The following is a 9,570-nucleotide window of genomic DNA, read 5'->3' on the forward strand; positions in this document are numbered from 1 at the left end:
CAGAAAAGCATGAATCAAACAGAATCAATGTTCATCACCTTCACCTTACTGGAATATTCTAAACAGAAAACAAAATCTCTGAGCGCCCTCACGCTTTCTATTTATTTATTTCTTTTGAACCTAAGGTCCTGCTGATCACAGGAGAAGCCATTCTTCCTTGCAAAAGTGTAGAGCTGAAGAGTCAAACCAGATTAGATGCTCCAGCTGAGCCTCTACAGAATACTTTGGTTGTGGATGTACTTGAAACCACAGCTTCAAACAGGGAAACTTAACCGCTGCTTTAGGAAAATTGGTCTAAATCCTAAGTCAAGCTATCCAGCAGGCCAGAATAAACGTAAAGTGCATCAGAGAAGGTTCAAATGAGAACCAGCCATTCAAACTCAGATATGATCACATCATCTCAAACCTTGCATACAAGAAAAGAACACGGCTGCTCTGGGAACCCCAGAGTAGGCCAGCATGGCATAATTTATTTCCTTTATAGCATCCCCTAGAATGTAAAACTATAGTGAAACTACCTAAGTAAGTACCAAAAACAAACAAACAAACAAACAAAAAGGAATGGAAAGAAAGAACACAAAAAGTCTAGCATTCATTCTGTGCTAAGTCTATAATAGGTCTATAATAGCATTGTTGGTCCAACTCTTTCTTTACAATTCTGTGTTTCAACTATCCAACACATGGAATAATGTTTGGAACCACAGTTCCCAACTTTCTCCAGTCAAAGATATTTGCAACTTGACATGACAATGTGGTACTGTACCATCAGCAGTCATTAGTAAAGATCCTTAAGGATTTTACCCTAGCCTGTTATTATTTCCTCAGGCTTCTGAAAAAAAAAATGAGGAGACAAGGGAAGAAAAGTTGTACACATTCAGGGGCAAAAAAAAAAAAAAAAAAAAACAAAAAAAAAAAACAGGTAAAACAGGCAAACGGGCAGCATTCCTTGGTGCACATATTCCCCAAAGATTGATTCCTCTCTAATATGGTGGTCAGCCAAACCACATGTATCTGGTAAATATCCTTGATGATTTAAAAGACATAATTCAGTTCCAGCATTTCAGATTCTGACCTGAAAATGCATATCCATACGGCAACAATCAAATAAAGCACTGGATAAATGCCAACCTGGCATCCTATTTATCTCCCAATTTTGGGGGAGATGCTTCTTGGCTTATTTAATAAGGTCATACCAGGTAGGACTAGAGAGGATCTCACTCTGATACGGAAGCCATCCTTCATATATTAGCCTTGGACTGGGGGGGAAGTTAGGCATAATAAATTTAGCAATAATCCTGTAAACGAGTGGACACGCTCTGAAGCTCACTGGAGCCCTGTGTGATTTAAGTAGCCTCCCAGCTGAATAGGGAGCAAAGGCTCCCATTTACAAGAGGCAATGCACAGCAGACACAGCATGCAAAGAAATCTGATAGGCACCTTGCACCCCTGGAGAAGCATTTGCCTGCATTTACAGGGATTTTCGCCTTGCATTTACTTGATTAGTTTACTGTTAGCTTAACGGGAGAGTCCCTCTATTAGAACTAATCACAAGCTCTCAGAGAGATGATTTTCATTCAGAGAATGTCCTAGGAGGTTCCAGCAGAATTAATAGTGATCATCATAATAAAAATGATACCGGGGCCCCCAGGAGCTGCTTCAAAACTCTATAGTGTCTTAAGGGGTGGTGCTGCTGAATCTTTTCTGCCCTGGGAGCAAGCAGAAGCTGTTTTATTAGCTGAAGTGCGGGGAGCTGCTGTTCAGAACTGTGAGTGTCTTCCCTCTGGTACTCTAGCCTCCTCGCCCACATGAAGCCATTCTCAGTTCACCCACATCACTGAGCATCAAACCAAAGAAGGGGGGGGGGCTCTCTGCAACATCACTAACCCCAGGCAGTGGAACATATCACGCACATCCATATCCATCCCTCCTCTCTTTTCCCTACTATACACACACTGATCAAATTTAGACCTCCAAAGGCTAACGTATTAGCCAATTTTTATATTGTCCTTCAATGAAAATGTGACTTTTATAGTTCATATTTTATGAGAGCAGAAGATGAATGAAATTAGGGAAGACTCCAAGGATGTCAAAGGGTCCAAAGGGTCGGGCAGGGGAGAGATGTTTTTTCCACTTTGCTTTTAATATTCATATCCCTCTTTAAATCTAAGATTCAGAGAAGGCTGTGAGAAGCAGGCAAGCAAAAGTAAGCTTCCTTTCTTTTTATATGAAACAGAACTGAGAGAATGAGAGAATGGGGTGAATGAAATCCATCAATCATTTCTGTGGATTCAGGCACACTTAAAAGTCCTTGAATACACTTTCTAAATTTCCAAACTATACAGAATCAGACACCAGCTGGGGCCCAGGGTTCTCCTCCACTGAGAGTGGGGGGTCGATTTACACAGCTGCCTATCTGGCAGGAAGAAACACCAAGACACCTCCCACCCCCGCCGCCACAGGCTCCCATTCCCACCCCCAGCTAACATGACTGTCGAACCGCCAGCACTGAAAACCCATTTCTGGGACCTTGAACTTGGCCCCCAGTCTTACTTTGAGTCAAACCTAAAATATCCAAAGCCCGGGGGGAGGGGACACGGTTAAGGGTGCGCATTTACCTGCTAAGGTTTTCCAGGTCTCTCTCCAGCCCCGGGGGTAATCCCGCTCAGCGCAACGCCCTCCCCCAGATCCAAACTTTTGCTGGGTCCTCCAGGTGGCGGCGGTGACTGCTGCAATCCAGCTACGTCTCTGGCTGTGTCGGAGCTCCGGGAAGCTGAGGCCAGAGCCTCAGAGCCGTGCGCGCCTCCCGGCAGCTTACCGGCGCCCAAGCGCCCTGCTCGCCTTGCCTGTAGTCGCCTACGTCCCCTACGGAGCCGCGGCATCCTCTTCCCCCGTCCTCCGCCACCTCCGCCTCCAAGGGTCCAGCATGCCACTTTATCTAGGCTCCGGCTGCCACAGCTCCGGGTTTCCTCTCCTCTCTTCTTCCGTCTCCCCCCCGCTCTCCGCCTCGTACCCCGAATAAAGTAGGGCGGACTAGAAGGGCGGTGGAGAGCGTCCCTGTCGAGTTCGGGACTTCTCCGAGACCGAGGACCACGGGAGTCGGCCGGAGAACTGGGCGGGCGTTCGGTCGCAGCGAATGTGCGGACCACGCGCAGCAAGGCGTGCAGTTCGGGCTGAGCGGGGGCGGGCGCGGGGCTGACTCCGAGTGCAGCGTCTGCGGGGCGCGAGTCTGGAGGCTGCTCCAGCCACACTGCTGCCTTGATCGGACCGGTTCCGCTAATGTAGATGCTGAGGTCCCCACCCCCACCCCTCCTGACACCCCCGGGAGATGTTTACTGTAATGAATTCGCGGGGTCGGCTTTGCAGCTTGCACGCCCCTCCTCTCCCTCGGTCCCTCGTGCTCTGGCGCGCTCCCTCTACGAGCCCTCTTTCTTGGCCTCCCTCTTCTCCTCCCTCCCAAGCCGAGTCCCTCCCACTTCTCTGGTTTAAAGAATGCTTGGGAGGAGCCGCAGCAACCCTAAGCTTTCCAAGAGGCAAAGTCAGATGGAGCTTTTAACCCTGTCCTCCCTGGAGAGAATTACGTGCACCCGGCTAACCCAGGAATGCCAACTTGACCTAGCACAGCACCTCTCTCTCTCTCTCTCTCTCTCTCTCTCTCTCTCTCTCTCTCTCTCTCTCTCTCTCTCTCTCTCTCTCTCGCTGCCTCAGGCATCCTCCCTACCCTCAGTTTCTCAGAACGGTGAAGAAACCACCCGGTAGTTCGCCCGATGTACGTCCACGCAAGAGGAGCTATTACTTAGACTCAGAAATGATCGAAATGTAACATTAGAGGGTAAAAATACAGCAAGTCTCTCAACCAAAATGGCGTTATTTTACTGGCAGGGAACATTGGGGATGTGTTGCATCCCCAGCCCATCAAAGGTCTACTCATCAAGCTTTCTTCCATAAAGTTTAATTGGAGGAATTAGAGTTTGGCATCGTATATAAACAAACGTATCCATTTTCCTCTGTCACCCTGGCTACTCCTGGAAAGAGTGATGATCAGTAGATGAGCTGTCTCTAGAAATTACAATGGGCCACCGACAAGGTCCGCTTCAAAGACTGAAAACAGGCTACGTGGTTAAAATGTCCAATTGGCACACCTTTCCCACTTTGGATTCTCTTTGCAAAGGTTAAAAAGTAATCTAAGAAAGCTGAGACATATCTCTTTCATTTTTTTCCCCGTCTCTTTTTGGCAAAGGAATGGTTGCCTGGTTTGCTCTTCCATTCACTGTTGCCCATAAGTCTCCAGCCAGTTGGGATCCTGTTTTAACTAGTCTGTAGACCCGGAGAAAACTAACAGAAAAGGGAGAACAAGCACGCACCGAGCATTAGGCTGCAGTGAGGCGCGCTGTGGGTAGGGCCCCAGGAAAGGCAATTTGCAAGTTGAAAGCTCGCCCTGGACCAACTCCCTCGGGATCTTCTCAGCGTTCTGGGCTGACGGCTTTGGCAAGGGCGTTGCCTGTAACACGCTGGAGATGATTTCCGGACGAACCCCAGGCGGGACCGCACTCCTTGTCCTCAGTTCAAAGTCTGAGTCACTTGGCACCACTTCCCCAATTGTTTTTATTTCCTTGCATCGCTGTTGTGTCTGCTACCTTCATGGATTTGAGCGCTTAAATCCTGGTGAGACGACTTGGAGATACGCCCGATTTGTCTCCCAGGCCACACATGGATCCACCCAAACGCACCGCGCCACATGCATTCACACACATTGACACACACCGCTGAGGTACAAGAGAAGAGAGCTTGCCACTCTTGCCCTTGATAGACACCAAGGCGACTAGAAAACACATATACATAGCCTGTCTTTTTTTTTTTCCAAACTCGAAGTGTAGCTGACAAATATCCAGGACAGAATGGGGGCACGAATGGAGACTCTAATCCGAGGAGAAGAAATAGTGAGAGTCATCTTGGAAGCTTCTGAAGAGAAGCGCCAAGACGACAGTCGCGATTGCGGTAGCCTTCAGCAGCAACTGCCCCTGCCCAAGCCCCCCAGCAGGCAAGATGATTTATCCAAACAGCAAGTTTAGAATGCGTCCTTTCAAGACAGACAGGCTCTTTTCTAAAATGTTCCCTTCCCTAATTAGTGCAGAGACCTTAGCTAGCTCGGACCCTTCATCGTGGAGGGTTTGCAAAACAGAAGTGATTCGCGGCGGCGCTGAAAGCTCCAGGAAGAACCCTGGACTGGTAGCTTAGCAGAGGAATCTTTCCAGGAGGTCCCTAGTCTGGTGGGGACTCCAGGGAAGCTTCATGGGTCCTTGCCCTTACTGCCCTGGGCGTCTGTTCGGCCTTGCGTTCAGCGCCGGGGGGGGGGGGGGGGGGGGGGGCGGATAGAAGGACCCAGATCTGCGTCCCAGGCACGCGGCGCAGGGAAAGTGATTATAGAGTTCCGGGGGACTTCTCCATCCCCCGCCGGTGAGTCAGGAAAGCGCAATTACACCAACCCTGGAACTGCCAGTCCCCAGTGCAGGAGCAGAGCAGGAAGGGTCCTTGGTTTGGAAAAATCGCACTCGATCGGAAAGAAAACAAACTAGCATCCTCAGTTTAGTAGCTAATTAATCCCGGATTTGGGGCACAGGGCGGGTAGAGGCTTCAGATACAAATAACACTTCTGGGATTCAACACGGACGGTAGGGGAGGTTGCTACTTACCGGACTTAAGAGAATCATTCTAGTGGAAATGGGAGTCTGGAGTTCGAAAAGCATGGGGGATTTAGAAAACTCCCTTTAGGATTGATGTTTCTGGCAGGCAGCAAGGGAGTTTTTTTTTTTTTTTCCCCCACAACTCAGTCACAAAACTCCGTAGAGGACGTGGATTCGACTTGAGAGCATCCCCAAGTCGGGAAAGAAAGAGAGAGAGGGAAAAAAGCCTATATTCTTTGGTAATGTAAAGAGACAATACTGAGAACTCCCACCCGATGACCATCCACCACTTGTTCAAAAAAGGGAAAGCAATCAGTTTTCCCAGATGGCTTGGTGCCCACCTAAGAAAAGCTAGGGCAACCACTAGAAACTTCCCCTGGCTTTGCAGCCCCTTTACCTGGTGGCCTTGTCTCCTTAGCTCATCCGAATTCGACTGGGTCGGGGAGGTGGAAAGGGAAGAAACTGGCACAGCGGCAGCAGAGGGACTCCCCGGGCATGGTATTGTTTTAGGGGTCGCCGCCGAGGTCCCTCCTGCCCATTGTTGAGAACTTCCACCCTGGTCCTGAGGCTCCGTGGACGCCGTGACGGTTTCAGACGTACTGTCTCCAGCTGCTGGAAACTCGAGACGGAGGACCAGAAAGGAGCGCACCTGGAAGCAGAGCGAGCTCTGCGTGTTGGAGAGGCCCTGCACTTGGTGTTATCTCCCAGCGCACATTCCTAGGTTGTGACAATGGATGACGCCAAACTCACAAGTGCTGGCTACCGCTTTCAACTGTACAGCTAACTGCACGGTACCCTGCGAGGCAAAACGCTTCGTTTCCCCTCCCCCTCCTTTCCCTCCTGCCGAGGAGGGAACTAGCTTAACCCTGTATTCACCCTACACTCCGGATAGAAGCTAGATTACATTGAGAAACCGCAGGCGGTGGCTCTCCGGGCAAAAGCTTTGTTCACGTGCAGTTCCAGTGGGCGTGTGGCTGTCTAGGGGCACTCGCGTGGCAAGATGCCAGTGGCGCTCTTTCCGAGCCAGACTCAGGAATTGGGAAGGAGCCTAGCGTTTCATCCGGACCAGACCCAGCCCTCACAATCTATTTTTTACCTTCAGTTACCGGATTTATTGAAGTTGCCAGAAAAGTTGGTTTTTATTCCTTTACTTCTGCCCTCCCCCCCCCCCCCCCGGCCCCTGGTATCATTTCCTTTCCCAGCTGCACTTTGAAGACGTGGAAATCTCTGATCTAGTTCTAACTCTTAACAGAATTCCAAGTGCAGTGCGCGAAAGGAATGGAGGAGGGCACACACCCACTCCAGGCAAATTTTAAAGAAACCACAAGGACAGCCGCCTCCCACCTATCCATCTGAGGCCAGTGTAAACTCAATGGCATCACTTAAGTAAGAAAGATTAAGACACCTGAAGACCCAGTGGAGAAGAAAAAATGAGATTAATATGTGATTGCAAAACATAAAATAGGCAAGAAAAGGGAAATAAAAAGCGGGGGAGGGGGACTTAAAACAGCAGGTCAGTTTTAAGGGCGATTTGACTCCTGGAACAGGTTAAACAGATAATGAACTCCTGCTTGGATTTAGTAAACAGCCTTGCAGATGCACTGCATTCAGAACTTCCAGGAAGTTAACTGAAATAGCAGAGAACCATCTTGCTGACCCTGAAAAGAAACATAGTCCCGAGAAAATCGTTCTGAGGCGCCTCTACTGCAGCCTTCCCACTAAAATGAGCCAAGACTGATCTGAGCGCAAACCCAGATCAGCGCAAGGACAGCATTGCTTTTTCAGGCTCTGTTCTGCACTAAAGAAGCAGGAAGCTGTTAGAGAGAGCTCTGAGAGTTACAAGTAGATCTTGCTGAAGCCGTATTGTTTCTAAAAGGAAAGCAAAACATGCTTTTCCACAGAATAGATGCCAACGTCCTCCCCCCTTCCCCCGCCCGGCAACACATCCAAGCCAATGTGAACAGCAGTCACTCCAAATGCCTGTCTGAGCCCAGCAGTCCTGAGAGGCCAAGCAAGCAGCTTCCAGACCTCCGCGTGAAGAATTCCGTTGTAAATCCTTCTGATTTGCCAAGGTGGCAGTAGAACACAGGGATAGCTCCTCAGGCTCTTCAGTCCATTCGCGAAGAAGACCACACTTTTAGGACAAATGAGCTTCCAACTGCCTTTAAATAGCCATTCTCCTATGGAAATGTGTCTATGTGTCCGCGGAAGAGCTCTTAGCTCTTTATTGAGTTTCACCCTTAAGTATATATTTAGGTTAACTGGCAAGATGGAAGCCTAAACAGGCTTTACTTTCAGATTTATGCTGTTGGGAAGAGATGAACAGTGTAAAGAAAGAGAGAGTGGTTATCAATATTTAAAATTTCATCTTCAAGTATTGGTGATTCTTAATTAAAATAAAACAGCGAGATGAGAATGCTCTTCTTTTTAAAAGGCCACTGATACAGTTATTAAGGTTATGATTTTTTAAATATAAATAAAAATTACAGTGCAACAAACGTAAAAAGAGAAGCAGTGTAGTAAGTTTCTTGTCCAGATGACTTAAACATGAACTTTAGAAGTGTATGAAAGTGGGACCAGACAGAGCAAAAGAAATGGATATGATCCAAGGACTCTTAAGTACAATGGTTTTATAAATTCACAATCTATGATAGTTACACTATTTTACTTCTATTGAGAACCAATCATTAATAAATCAGAGTGTTAACAGTTGTCTGAAGTGGGAAGAAGAGAAATGAAACGAAACAGAAAACTAGCTCAGTCGTAATCTTTAAGGTGTTAGCCCTTAATGGAGTTTTTATTGCAACTAAACTTTTTTGACATTGCAAGTTATTCACCTCTTTCCTAATATCTCAGATAATTCTCCATTAATAAGTAGCATGTGCACATGCATTCAGGAGCAATGGGGGCGGGGGGGGGTTACCTTTCTAATTCTAGGTAACAGTGAAAATAACACAATGCCTGGACCACAGACCACAGTTTACCCCTCAAGTGTTGAAACCCCAAGGTCCAAATCAGGAACAGAAGGAGAGAGAGCACAAGCAAGGAACTCAGGATCGCGAGGGGTGCACCCACACACTGAGACAATGGGAATGTTCTATGGGGAACTCACCAAGGCCAGCTGGACTGGGTCTGAAAAAGCATGGGATAAAACCGGACTCGCTGAACATAGCAGACAATGAGGACTGCTGAGAAATCAAGAACAATGGCACTGGGTTTTGATCCTACTGCATGTACTGGCTTTGTGGGAGCCTAGGCTGTTTGGATGTTCACCTTACTAGACCTGGAAGGAAGTAGGAGGTCCTTGGACTCCCCACAGGGCAGTGAACCCTGACTGCTCTTTGGGCTGAGGAGAGAGGGGGAGTTGATGGGGGGAGGGGGAGGGAAATGGGAGGTAGTGGCGGGGAGGAGACAGAAATCTTTAATAAATATATAAATAATAATAAAAAGAAAGAAAAAAACATAAAAAAAGAAAATTTCAATGCTGTGTAAATTCAAGTCTACACTGAGCCGGTATTACTTGATTTAGAAAATGGACATGTAATATTACTGCACCACCGGAAAATCAGCATAAGCAAGGTGTATTAGATATGAATTTGCTTATTATTGTTGATGGGGTTATCCTTACATCACATAGCCCAAACACTGACTGCAAAGGCAAAGTTCTTCAATTTTAGTGTAGGCAGCAGCTATTAATGTTCTCACCTTGCTTCCAAATGTTTATCAAAACTGAGAAATCAATATGCCTACATACTGTAATAAACTGAGTTCAGATTTCAACAGTTTCCCATTTTCCCCTTACAGTCTTTTCCTGTCTCAGGAGCCCTTAAGGTCAACTCCTTAAGGTTGACAGTTTATCAGTTTCTCCTTTTTTTTATGAGAGAGAGAG

At 47.5% G+C, this 9,570-nt stretch overlaps 1 protein-coding gene across 3 annotated transcripts in view; it reads right to left on the bottom strand.

Annotated features, from left to right (window-relative positions):
* LOC121434428 (leucine-rich repeat transmembrane protein FLRT2) overlaps positions 1–6,536 on the bottom strand; it is a 93,292-nt gene extending 86,756 nt beyond the window's left edge. For 2 of the 3 annotated variants that reach the window (XM_041633363.1, XM_041633365.1), the window contains exon 1: positions 2,616–3,369. The gene's annotated coding sequence lies outside the window, so the exon portion shown is untranslated. Of the gene's footprint in view, positions 1–2,615; positions 3,370–6,078 lie in introns of those variants that run through there. The other variant, XM_041633364.1, reaches the window with a different exon arrangement.
* Positions 6,537–9,570: the final 3,034 nt, after the last annotated feature.

The sequence above is a fragment of the Microtus oregoni genome, unplaced genomic scaffold (assembly GCF_018167655.1).
Source record: "Microtus oregoni isolate MIOR12 unplaced genomic scaffold, Mior012 000043F_ref0000047, whole genome shotgun sequence".
NCBI lineage: Eukaryota > Metazoa > Chordata > Mammalia > Rodentia > Cricetidae > Microtus > Microtus oregoni.